A 13310-nucleotide genomic window follows, 5' to 3' on the forward strand; every position below is an offset into this window, starting at 1 on the left:
TACTTTAAAGATGATGTTACTATTCTACTTTTCCTTGAACTAATTATTTGCAAAAATAAACAAATATATTCAAAGAGTAATATTAAAGAATGGTATTAAACATTAACACAGCAGAAAAATCTATCTTCAGGTTTCTTAAATAAAACAGTTTACCTTATGAACTAGCACAGCCAACATTTTCTAAGTTGGGAACAAATAACTATTCAACATCAATGCATCAGTGTTTCTGGAGATGCTCGTTATCAAACTATATTTGCCAATACCTCAATTTAGTCGCTAACTATAAACACTGTTGTTCAAGACAGTTTTGAGTGTTCTTTTAAAACAGTAAGTTCTCTCCCATGTGGGTGTTCATTGATAGAAGTTCAAGTAAAAAACTATGGGCTATATTTTAGACCCTGCTGGAACTGCGATCAAAGGTGTAATGAAATGTCCCACCAGCCAGTCAGTCTTTTCTTGGTTCCAGCAACCCCAGGTCATTTTCATGGGAGGAGGATTGCTACATGGGGAAAGGCTATTTTCACACTCATAATTGGTAGTTGATATATTTTAATAAGCTTTATTGTTAGAAATTTCCAGTTAGCCTCCATGTTCCCATAGGCAAAGGTCTCCTTTTCAATTCATTCAATCATGTGACTGAGCATCACTGGCTGGGCAGGCTGAGAACGTGCTGAGCAGCCTGCTTGAATCACTGCTAATCATGTGCTGTAGGCTGACTCACAATGCCCTTGGGGAGAGAATTCCAGGATTTTGACCCAGTGACAGTGAAGGAACAGTGATATGTTTCCAAGTCAGGATGATGAGTGGCTTGGAGGAGAACTTGCAGGCGGTGCTGCTCCCATGTATCTGCTTCCCTTTTCCTCCTATATGGTAGTGGTTGTGGCTTTGACAGGTGCAGCCTTTGGAGCTTTGGTGAATTTCTGCAGTGCATCTTGTGGGTGGTGCCTGCTGTTCTTGCCGAGCTCTGGTAGCGGAATGAGTAGCCATTTGTGGATATAGTACTAATCACGTGAGCTGCTTTGTCTTGGATTACACTAAGCTTTTTGAGTGGTTTTGAAGCTTCGCTGAACAAGGCAAATGGTGAGTATTCCATCACAATTCTGACTTGTGCTGTGTTGATTGTGGGGAGATATTAGAGATGCAGAAGATGAGTTACTCATTGTAGGATTCCTAGCCTCTGGCCTGCTCTTGTAGTATTTATTTGACTAGTCTAGTTTGGTTGATGGTCAATGGCCAAAATTGCATTTGGCTTGTTCAATATTCGTGGTGTCACAAATGTGTAATGAACTTTGTGTAATCACCGGCAAGCATCTCTATTTCCAATAAAGCAGCTGAATATGGTTGGGCCTGGGAGTCTACCCTGAGGAAAGTTGGCAGCTGAGATGACTGACTTTCAAAAACTAAACCCATGTTTCTCAGCACTTGGTATGACTCCAACAAGCAGATCTTTTCCTGCGATCCCCATTGACTCTAATTTTGTCAGTGTTCCTTGTTTCCACACACTGCCAAATACAGCTTTGATGTTAAGGGCAGTCACTCTCACCTCTTTTCTGAAATTCAGTTCTTTGTCCATGTTTGGAACAAGGCTGTTCTTTGGTCAGGAGCTGAATGTCCCTGATGCGACTCAAACTGAGGGTCAGTGAGCAGGTTATTGTTAGGCAAGTGCTGCTTGATAGCACTGTTTATGACACTTTCCATTACTTTACTGATGATTGAGAGTGGAATGGTTAGAATTAGAGTTAGGTTTTATTGTCACATGTACTCAAGTGCAGGGATACATCAATTTAGGGAAAAGTGTACAAAATTGCCATTTCCAGCACCATCTTAGGTACAAAGATACCTAGGTTCAAAATCTTATATATAAATTAGAAAAATAAAGAAATAATTGTAACTGCCTGGATTGGAACCGTCTGGGCTTTTTGTGAACCAAGTGTATTTGGGCAATCATCAATATTTTTGGCTTGATAATGTTGTTATAGATGTACTGGAACAGCTTGACCAGGGGTGTGGCAAGTTCTGGAGCATACCATCAAGTCAGTAGGGAGCCTTGAGAACTTGATTTAGGTCCTGGGCCTCCTCCACCGCCGTTCCCTCACCACCCGACACCTGGAGGAAGAACACCTCATCTTCTGCCTTGGAACACTTCAATCCCAGGACAATAATGTGGACTTCAACAGTTTCCTCATTTCCCCTTGCCCCACCTCACCTCAGTTCCAAATTTCCAGCTCAGCACTATCCCCATGACTTGTCCTACCTGCCTACCTTCTTTTCCATCAATCCACTCCACCCTCCTCCCTGACCTATCACCTTCATCCCACCCCCATCCACCTATTGTACTCTTTGCTACCTTCCCCCACCCTCCTCCCTGACATATCACCTCCTTCCCCACCCCCACTGACCTATTGAACTCTATGCTACTTTCTCCCCATCTCACCCTCCTCTCATTTATCTCTCCACCCTGCAGGCTCTGCCTGTATTCTTGATGAAGGGCTTTTGCCCGAAACATCGATTTTACTGCTCCTCAGATGCTGCCTGAACTGCTGTGCTTTTCCAGCACCACTAATCCAGAATCTGGTTTCCACATCTGCAGTCATTGTTTTTACCAACTTGATTTAGCCAACTTTGCTGATTTTTGTGATTATATATAATAACATTTTGAAGAAGACTAGGGTAGCTTGCAAACAATTCCAGAATCATCAGTTGTGAGAGCTGCTTTTGACATGCTGAGATAGCTAAAGAACTTCCTTGTAGAATTGCCACCGTGTGGAAACAGGCCATTTGGCCCAACACGTATACACTGAATCTTCAAAGAGTAACCCACCTAGACCCTATTACTGTACATTTGCCCCTACTAATGCACCGAATCGAGACATCCCTGAACACTATGGGCAATTTAGCATGGGCAATTCACCTCACCTGCACATCCTTGGATTGTGGGAGGAAACTGGAGCACCCAGAGGAAACCCACATGGACATGAGAAAAATGTGTAAACTCCACACAGACAGTCACCCAAAGCTGGAATTCAACCCAGGGCCCTGGTCCTGTGATTCAGCAGTGCCAAACACTGTGCCACTCTTGACCTCCAGTGTGAATAGCTGATGGTGGTCTTTGTGGTGTGTTTATTTGCATTTATTAATGGTCTGCACCTAGACTCTGAGTGACGTTTTCGCAATTATGACGGTTCCAGACAGTATACCTCCAAACCGTTAAGCTCACAGATAACGAAAGATGAACTGGCTCCCCTTCTTTACTGATCACCCCCTCAAATAGTCACAACAAGTTTAATTTTAAAAAGGATCCTTTCTCTTATGGCTTTCCTCCTGCCAGACCCAGATAAACTCGTGTTTTTATAGGCACTAATGTGACCAGGCTTTCTTGAATTAACAAAAATATGAGTTTGTTAAATACTAAATGCAAAAAAAGAATTAGCAATGTAACACAGATACCACAGTTAAGAAAACTCATTCACTGAATTGTTCATTATGATCAGATAGTTGAACATTGCCGTGATAGATTGCATCATGAAGACAGACTGTTTGGGGACAGGTTAGTGTTGTGGAAATTTAGGCTAGTAATCTAGAACTCCAGGTTAATATTTTGGGGACCTGGGTTTGAATCCCAGCATTGCAGATGATTAAATTTGAATATAATGAATAAAATGGAATAAATAGCTAATCTAATGACAATCCACTATCAATTGTTATAAAGATCCATCTGGTTTACTAATTTCTTTGAGGGAGGGAATTATTGAGTCATAAAGCATAGAAGAAGCCATTCAGCCAATTATGCCTATGCTGGCCTATCTATATTTATCTAACTTTCCAGTGCTTGGCCCATAACGTTAAGATGTTAGAAAATTTCACGTGGTCATCTAAGTACTTGTTAAAGGTTGTGAGGTTTCCCAACTCGATTACTTGAGCTGTCCCAAATATCCATCTTCCTTCCCATCTATCTGCTCCACCCTCCCCTCCGACCTATCGCCATCATCCCCCACCCCATCTGTTTATCTATCACCTTTCCAGCTACCTTGCCCCCAGCCGCACTCCCACCCTCCTATTTATCTCTCAGTCCTCTTCTCCCCTTTCCATACATTCTCGATGAAGGGCTTATGCCCAAAACATTGATTGTCCTGCTCCAGTAATACTGCCTGACCCGTTGTGCTTTTCCAGTGCTACACCTTTTGACTCTGATCTCCACACCTGCAGTCCTTGCTTTCTCCAACTCTATTATCCTCCCAGGCAGTGTATTCTGGATTCCCACCACCCTCTGGGGGAAAACATTTTTCCTCAAATCTGCTGTAAATCTCCTGTCTTTCATCTTAAGTTGATGCCCCTTCTTATTGAACCTTTAATTCAGGGAAACCATTGCTTCTTATCCACTCTGTTCATGCCCTTAAATGATCTTATACAGCTCTACTTGGATTCTCCCCTACCCACCAATCTTCTCTGTTCTAAAGAAAACAACATGAGCCAATTCAGCCTCATAGTTAAAATGCTCCAACCCAGGAAACATTCTGATGAATCTCCTGTGCAAGCTGCTCACAGTGCAATCACATCCTCTGATAATGGTGACCACAACTGCACGCATACACTATTGTGGCCTAACCCCTAAGTTTTGTACAAATTCAACATAACCTCTTTGCTCTTATAATTTAAGGCCTGACTGATAAAAGCAGGTGTCCTGGATGCCTTCTTAACTCAAATATTAATCTGTCCTGCTACCTTTAGGGATCTATGGACAAGCACCCCCAAGATGCATTTCCGCCTTTGACCTCCCTAGGATCCTGCCATTCATTAAATACTCCCATGTCTTGCTGCTTTGAGGATTAATTCCATCTACCACTGATCCGCCTATCTGACAAAGCCATCTGTCTCTTCTTGTAACTTAGGACATTCGTTCTTCACTACTAACCACCTGATCAATCTTCATGTCACCTGCAAACTATCTGTAAACTATCATTCTCTCATATTCTCTTTTAAATAATTTATTATGCATATCACAAACAATAAATGGCCCCCCTAGCCGATTCCTAATGTTCACCACTGGACACTGGCCTCCAGTCACTCAAACAGCCTCCTTCCACCACCTTTTGTCTCCTACCAATACAACCATTTTGGATCCATCATGCCAGCTTACCCTACATCCCATGTGCTTTTACCTTCTTTATCAGTCTTCCATGTGGAACATTAAAATCCATATAAACTAGGTGAGTAAAGTTGCCATAGTCTCAGAGAACCATAAGGCTAATCTCTCATTTGACAGATATGCCTGGTGGTGAGTTTAACCAGAGGGTCACCACTCCTCAGGTGAGGTTGAGAAGACTGGACTTTCATGATGACCTCAGTGGGTATGGGAATTCCAGGGAGATATGAGTGGATTCAACATTGCACTGAACCCAAATGTGTCATCATTCTACGTAAACCTAAATCCCTATCCTGCTGTTTCTTAATTCAGATAGTTGAATGTTGCTTTAACAAACATGATATTTAATCTTGTGCCCTCATTCTTGATTCTAGCATCACTTGAAACAGCTTCCTTCTATCTAGCTCTTCCAATGCTATTATAATTGTAAAACTGTTACAGATATCCCAAGTGGGAGGATGCCAACAGCCAGAGGCAAAAACATGTTGGGCTACAGTGACCTTGACTACAATAGGCAATGCTATACTAGCTGCGGCAGACATGTCAATCTCATTGTCTTATAAATAAGATTTTAAACAATTAAAACTCAAAAGGTCTTGAATAAAAATAATCAGTTTCTCTTTGGGCTAAACATAAAGCAAAATAATTTGACAGCTAATTTATAACCTCATGAATAGATTATTCTTCTCTAACAGGTTAGATTTGTTTAAAAGAACTCCATTACAACATTCAAAAATGTTTCACTAAAAGGTTTACTGAGATCTACAGCATAAGCATTATAGAGGTAGAGTGCTCCATTGTAATGTATATCAGTAATCTGGATGGTGACCCAAATGTAATATTTCCAAATTTGTGGATGACATAAAACTCAATGGAAATGTCAGCCACGCGGAGGATGCAAAGAAGCTTCAAGAAGGTATTGACTGGCTGAGTGAATGGTCAAGTAGATAGCGTATGGCATGTATATTGCAAAATGGAGGCCACTGATTTCATGAGGTAAGTACTTAAATGGGAAACTTATCTCTATTTTGCAGCAGCAGCTAGAGCGGTGAGAGCGAAGATCAGGAAGCTGCCAGGAAGGTAAATGTCTCAATTAACTACTTACCTTGTGGAATCAGCAGCCTCCAGCTTCAGCAGCAGTAGGAGCAGTGAGAGAGAAGAGCTGAGTGAGAGTGGGCGAATTGCACTCTGGGACGGTGAGTGAACTAATATATTTCAGCAGTGGCTGAAGGGGGAGGGTGAACAGCCATCTGTTATGGTGCATATAGGCACAGTGACATAGGTAATAAATGGGATGAGGTCCTATAAGCAGAATGTAGGGAGTTAGGAGCCAAGTTAAATAGCAGGACCTCAGAGGTAGTAGTCTCAGGATTGCTACCAGTGCCACCTGCTAGTCAGAGTAGAATAGAGTAGAGTAGAATAGAATCCCGCCGGTGTGGATAAAGGTCATTTGATCCAACAATTCCACACTGACCCTCTGAAGACTATCCCACCCAGACACATTCCCCAACTCCTATTACTCAGCCAGGTGGTTGAAGTTTCAGTAGGGGATTACATTGGGAATAGTGATCACAATTCTGTACATTTAGAGCACTCATGGACAAAGACGAGAGTGATCGAAAGGAAGAGTGCTAAGCTGGGGAAAGGCCAACTGTAGCAAAATTCAGCAGGAGCTGGGGAATATGGATTGGGAGCAGCTGTTTGAGGATAAATCCACATTTGATATGTGGAAGGCTTTTGAAGAGAGTGCAGGACAGACATGTCCCTGTGAAAATGAGGGATAGAAATGGCAAGATTGGGGAACCATAGATGATCGGTGAAATTGTGAGGCTGGCTAAGAGGAAAATGGAAGCATACATAAGGTCTAGGAACTGAAAACAAACAAACTTTGGAAGAATATCGAGAAAATAGGATCAATCTGAAATGAGGAATTAAGAGGGGTAAAAGGGGTCATGAAATATCTTTAGCAAACAGGGTTAAGGAAAATATCAAAACCTTTTATTCATATATCAGGAGCAAGAGGGTAACTAGAGAAAAGATTGGCCCACTCAAGGACAAAGGAGGAAAGTTATGCGTGGAGTCAGAAAAAATGGGTGAGACTCTTAATGAGTACTTTGCATCGGTATTCATTGAGGAGAGATAGGACGGATGTTTAAGTTAGGGATAGATGTTTGATTATTCTGGGTCAAATTGGCATAAGGAGGGAGGAAGTGTTGGGAATTCTAAAAGGCATTAACTTGGACAGGTCCCCAAGTCTGAACAGGATCTATCCCAGGTTACTAAGGGAAGCTAGAGAGGAAATAGCTGGTGCCTTAACAGATATCTTTGCAGCACCTTGAACATGGGGAAATCCCAGAGGACATGAGAATTACTTATGTGGTCTCCTTGTTTCAGAAGGGTAGCAAGGATAATCCAGGTAATTACACATCGGTGAACCTACCGTCAGTAGTAGGGAAGCTGCTAGAGAAGATACTGAGGAATAGAACCTATTTACCTTTGGAAGAAAATGGGCTTATCAGTGATCGGCAGCATGGTTTTGTGCAGGGAAGAACATGTCTTTCCAATTTAATAGAATTCTTTCAGAAAGTGACAAAGTTGATTGATGAGGGAAGGTCTGTAGATGTCATATACATGGATTTCAGTAAGGCATGTGGTAAGGTTCTCCATGGTAGGCTGATGGAGAAAGTGAAGTTGTATGGTGTACTAGTTAGATGGATACAGAACTGGCTGGGCAACAGGAGACAGAGAGTAGTAGTGAAAGGGAGTTCCTCAAAATGGAGAACTGTGACTAGTGGTGTTCCACAGGGATCTGTGCTGAGACCACTGTTGTTAGTGATATACATAAATGATCTGGAGGAAGGTATAAGTGGTCTGATTAGCAAGTTTGCAGATGATACTAAGATCAGTGGAGTAGCAGATATTGAAAGGAACTGTCAGAGAATGCAGCAGAATATAGATGTATTGGAGAGCTAGGCAGAGAAATGGCAGATGGAGTTCAATCTAGGCAAATACAAGGTGATGAATTTTGGAAGTTCCAATTCTAGAGCTCAGTGACCAGTGGTGTTCTGAGGGATTGGTTCTGGGACCTCTGCTCTTTGTGATTTTTATAAATGACTTGGATGTGGAAGCTGAAAGGTGAGTTAGTCAGTTTGTTGATGACACGAAGATTGGTGGAGTTGTGGATAGTGTGGAGGGCTGTTGTAGGTTGCAATGGGACATTGACAGGATGCAGAACTCTGCTGATAAGTGGCAGATGGAGTTCAACCTGGAAAAGTGTGAAGCCATTCACTTTGGAAGGTCGAATTTGAATGCAGGTTAAAGGGTTAAATGTAGGATTCTTGGCAGTGTGGATGAACAGAAAGATCTTGGGATCCATGTCCATAGATCCCTCAAAGTTGCCAGCCAAGTTGATCGGGTTGTTCAGAAGGCATATAATCTGTTGGCTTTCATTAGGAGAGGGAATTGAGTTTAAGAGCAGTTTAAGTTGTTTAAGTGTGGTTATGCTGCAGCTCTACTGAGCCCTGGTTAGACCACACTTGGAATATTGTGTCCAGAAAGACGTAGAGGTTTTAGAGAGGGTGCAGAGGAGATTTACCAGGATGCTGGACTGGAGATCATGCCTTATGAAGAAAGGTTGAGGGAGCTAGGGCTTTTCTCATTGGAGTGAAGAAGGCTGAGAGGTGACTTGATAGAGTGTACAAGATAGAGTAGATAGCCAGAGACTTTTTCCCAGGGTGGAAATGGTATCACAAAGGGCATAATTTTAAGATAATTGGAGGAAGGTTTAGGGGAGATGTCAGAGGTAGGTTCTTTATACAGAGAGTGGTGGGTGCGTGAAATACTGGCAGTAGTAGTAGAGTCAGATACATTAGGAACTTTTAAGCGATGTTTGGATAGGCACATGAAGATAGTACAATGAAAGGTACATTGGTTAATCTGATCTTAGAAAAGCCTGATCGTATAAAAAGCTGGCACAACATCTAAGGCCGAAGGGCCCGCAACTGTGCTATACTATTCTATGTTCAGTGCTCTCTCTCGCGTGTGTGTGTGTGTTTGTGTGTGTGCGTGTGTGTCAGAAAGAGAGAGAGAGAAAGAGAGGGTAGGTATGCTGCTTTTATCTATGACTACATATATTTTGCAAGTTCTGTAAAGTTCTAAGATGTCCTAAGTCATGTCAACAAACTGAATTTAGGAAGATCTCTGCATTATTCCGAGATAAATAAGATATGTACCAAATCAATTTACCCATAACAACGTCAGAAAACAGCTTTATCTACCATAACAAAACTTGAATGTCTGAGCACTTTCATGAGATTGCAAGTGAGGCTCCATTTTACATCAAAATCATGTCCCTGGTAATCAGTCTGTGAAAGTTGACATGCCTGCTATTGATTGTGGTTTTGTTGCAGGAGGTGGCATAACTTTGCGACAGCCTCCTTGGCCAAACAGCCTCCTCATGCACTGTCACATGACCGAAGGGATGCGCTGCTCAGCTTTATTGTGGTGGGAGTGTTTGGATTCATACAAGCAGGTCCCCTTCCATTTGCTCCCCTTGTTGTGTATTTTATCTGCTCCTACCTCTTGCTCCCACTCTTCTTTTATCAGCTATAAGGACCATAATATTAAAAAAAGGTGAGATGATGTCCTATAAATACAGAATATTCCACATAATGACAAACCCTTTGAATTTATCATAGCAGCAAAAACAGTGTTAAATACAGGAAAAAAGACCATAAAACCCTCTAGAATTTTACTAAATGGGAATTCCTTCAAGTATCTTAATCTAAAAATTGCAGCCACCCAATTGATTTAACCCTGTTTGCGGCTGAGATCAAGAACTAGTAGGAGCAAAAACAGAAATGGTGTAGGGGTTTGTATCAACATCATACATTTATTGATCAGGCCTGATTCCAGTCGTAGCTTCCATTACCTCAAACCAACCCTAGATCTGAATTTAAGGAAAATAAATGCTAATTTAATGCTTTAAACTTACTGACAATTTAAGTTGGATCATTGCATATTTTTAAGGACAAAACATGCAGTATCAAGATGAAAATAAGTTCCTATGTTTGCATATTGCAAGTTGATAACAGCGAACTTGACAGAAGTAGTCTGACACTTTCTCTAATTAGGTGAAAAACTGATCACATTGCGAAGAGGTCAAAGATGTTGGAGGGCCTCTCATCTGATAACTTTAAGATGTAATTATTTACAAATAAGTGGAAAAGTATAAACTTTGGTGCTAAATCAAGCACATTTATATGCATTATTTGAGGCAGTTCCTAGTTGATAAACAATGCAGATACTTTTTCTATCAATAAAATGTTTTTCAATATATCACGTATCCTAGCAGTTACTTAGCAACTAGTTTCCTGCAAGATTAATACCTTAAATAGAGTGGTAGAAAGTGAATTGTTTTGTGGTTAGAACTTATGTTTGTGCTCATCCAACAGCATTTTAAACTAAGATGCTACCTCAAGATTTTGCAAGACATTCAGCCTGTTCTTAATAGAATATAGAACATAGAAAAGTACAGCACAGAACAGGCCCTTTGGCCCACGATGTTGTATCGAGATTTAATCCTAATGTTAAACATAGTAACCTAACCTATGTATCCCTCAACTCACTGCTATCCATGTGCATGAAATGTCTGGCAACGCATTTCATGCATTCACAAGTCTCTGTGTAAAGAACCTACCTCTGACGTCTCTTTTATACCTTCCTCCTAATATCTTCAAACTACGACTTCTCATACCAGTCAATTCTGCCCTGGGAAAAAGTCTCTGGCTATTGATTCTATCTATTCCTCTCATTATTTTGTACGCCTTCATCAGGTCTCCTCTCTTTCTCCTTTTCTCCAGAGAGAAAAGTCTGAGCTTATTCAACCTTTCTTCATAAGGCAAGCCATCAAGTCCAGGCAGTATCCTGGTAAACCTTCTTTGCACCCTCTCCAAAGCCTCTGTATCTTTCCTATAGTAGGGTGACCAGAACTGGACACAATATTCCAATTGTGGTCTTATCAGGGACTTGTAGAGCTGCAGCAAAACCTCATGGCTCTTAAATCCATCCCCCTGTTAATGAAAGCCAAAACACCATATGCTTTCTTAACAACCCTATCCACTTCAGTTGCAACTTTGAGGGATCTATGTACTTGCCTCTGTTCCTCCACACTGCCAAGAATCCTGTCTTTAATTCTATATTCAGCATTCGGGTTCGACCTTCTAAAACACGTCACTTTGCATTTATCCAGGTTGAACTCCATCTGCCATTTCTCAGCCCAGCTCTGCATCCTGTCTATGTCGCACTGTCGCCTGCAGTAGCCCTCTATACTATCGATGACACCTCCAACCATAGTGTCATCTGAAAATTTGCTAACCCACCCCTCAACCTCCTCATCCAAGTCATTTATAAAAACTACCAAGAGCAGAGGCCCAAGAACGGAGCCCTGCAGGACCCCACTCAACACTGTCTTCCAGGCAGAATACTTTCTATCTACAACCACTCTGCCTTCTGACAGCCAACCAATTCTGAATCCAGATAGCCAAATCTCCCTGTATCCCATACTTCCTGACTTTATGAATGAGCCTACCATGGCGAATCCTATCAAATGCCTTGCTGAAGTTCATATACACCACATCCACTGCTTGACTGTCGTTGACCTGTCTTGACACCTCCTCAAAGAACTCAATAAGATTTGTGAGGCATGACTTGCCCCTCACAAAGCCACGCTGACTGCCGTTAATCACACTATGCTTTGCCAAATAGTCATAAATGCTATCCCTCAGAATTCTTTCCAAAACTTTGCTGACCACGGACGTAAGACTGACTGGTCTGTAATTGCCAGGGATTTCCCTATTACCCTTGTTGAAAAGAGGAACAACATTCGCCTCCTTCCAATCCTCCGGTACGATTCCTGTGGAGAGTGAGGAGGCAAATACTCTCGCCAGCAGCTTAGCAATCTCCTTTCTCGCTTCCCGGAGCAGCCTAGGATAAACCTGGTCTGACCTTGGGGACTTATCAATCTTAATGTTTGCCAAAATTTCCACCACATCAATTTCATCAGTCTTGATCTGGTCAAGACTGTATCCCAGCTCCTGTAAGTTTTCATTTACAACAAGTTCCCTCTCCTTGGTGAAAACCAAAGCAAAAAACTTATTTAGGGCTTCTCCTATGGAGTTTGCACATTCTCCCCGTGTCTGCGTGGGTTTCCCCCGGGTGCTCCGGTTTCGTCCCACAGTCCAAAAATGTGCAGGTTAGGTGAATTGGCCATGCTAAATTGCCCGTCGTGTGAGGTGAAGGGGTAAATGTAGGGGAATGGGTCTGAGTGGGTTGCGCTTTGGCGGGTTGGTGTGGACTTGATGGGCTGAAGGGCCTGTTTCCACACTGTAAATAATCTAATCTAATCTAATCTATCTGCTCAGACTCCACGCACAAGTCCCCTCCGCTATTCCTGATCGGCGCTACCTTCTCCCTGATCATTCTCTTAATATTTCTATGGAATATTAAAATCAAAGATAAATCAATACAATTTGGATTTGTTTTTAATTCTAAAGAAGACCACTAAACAAGGACCAGCTGAAGCTTGTCTTTTTTGTAATCTCTTACTTCAACCTTTCTTCTTAAAATCTTTCAAATCATATTAAGATGCAACAGAGGGTAGAGCAATCTGGACCCGCAGCCTGTGCAATATTTCTTCTTTGCAAGTTCTATATATTTGCTCCTAATGCTATAAAGTTTTGGAATTTTTACTCACCCAAATACAAATATATTATATTTCAAAACAGTCATAATAATTTAACTCAAAATCTCTAATAAATTCATGTGTATATATTTATATCTTCTGTCTAAAGTGTTACAACCGAGGCCAGAAGAGTGAACTGTCTCGCTTGAGTTCCACTACTCCACTGGTGACAACATAACTCAAAATGTTTTACTTAGCTACATCTATATTAGGTTCAAAATAGAATGATTTGTCAATCAGGTTCCTTCAACAAAAATACAATTATCGATTTGTTATATATACAGAACTTATATTTGATAAAGATGTAAAAGTGATTAGTGATATATGGAAGTATAAATATTTACCTTTCTAAATAGTGCGCGCACGCACACACACATATACATTAGTTAAAGGAAAAGTAAAGAAACTTTAGCATTACTGAAAATA

The sequence above is a fragment of the Chiloscyllium plagiosum genome, unplaced genomic scaffold (assembly GCF_037043375.1).
Source record: "Chiloscyllium plagiosum isolate Xiang-an unplaced genomic scaffold, Cpla_swu_hap1 HiC_scaffold_12, whole genome shotgun sequence".
NCBI classification, from domain to species: domain Eukaryota; kingdom Metazoa; phylum Chordata; class Chondrichthyes; order Orectolobiformes; family Hemiscylliidae; genus Chiloscyllium; species Chiloscyllium plagiosum.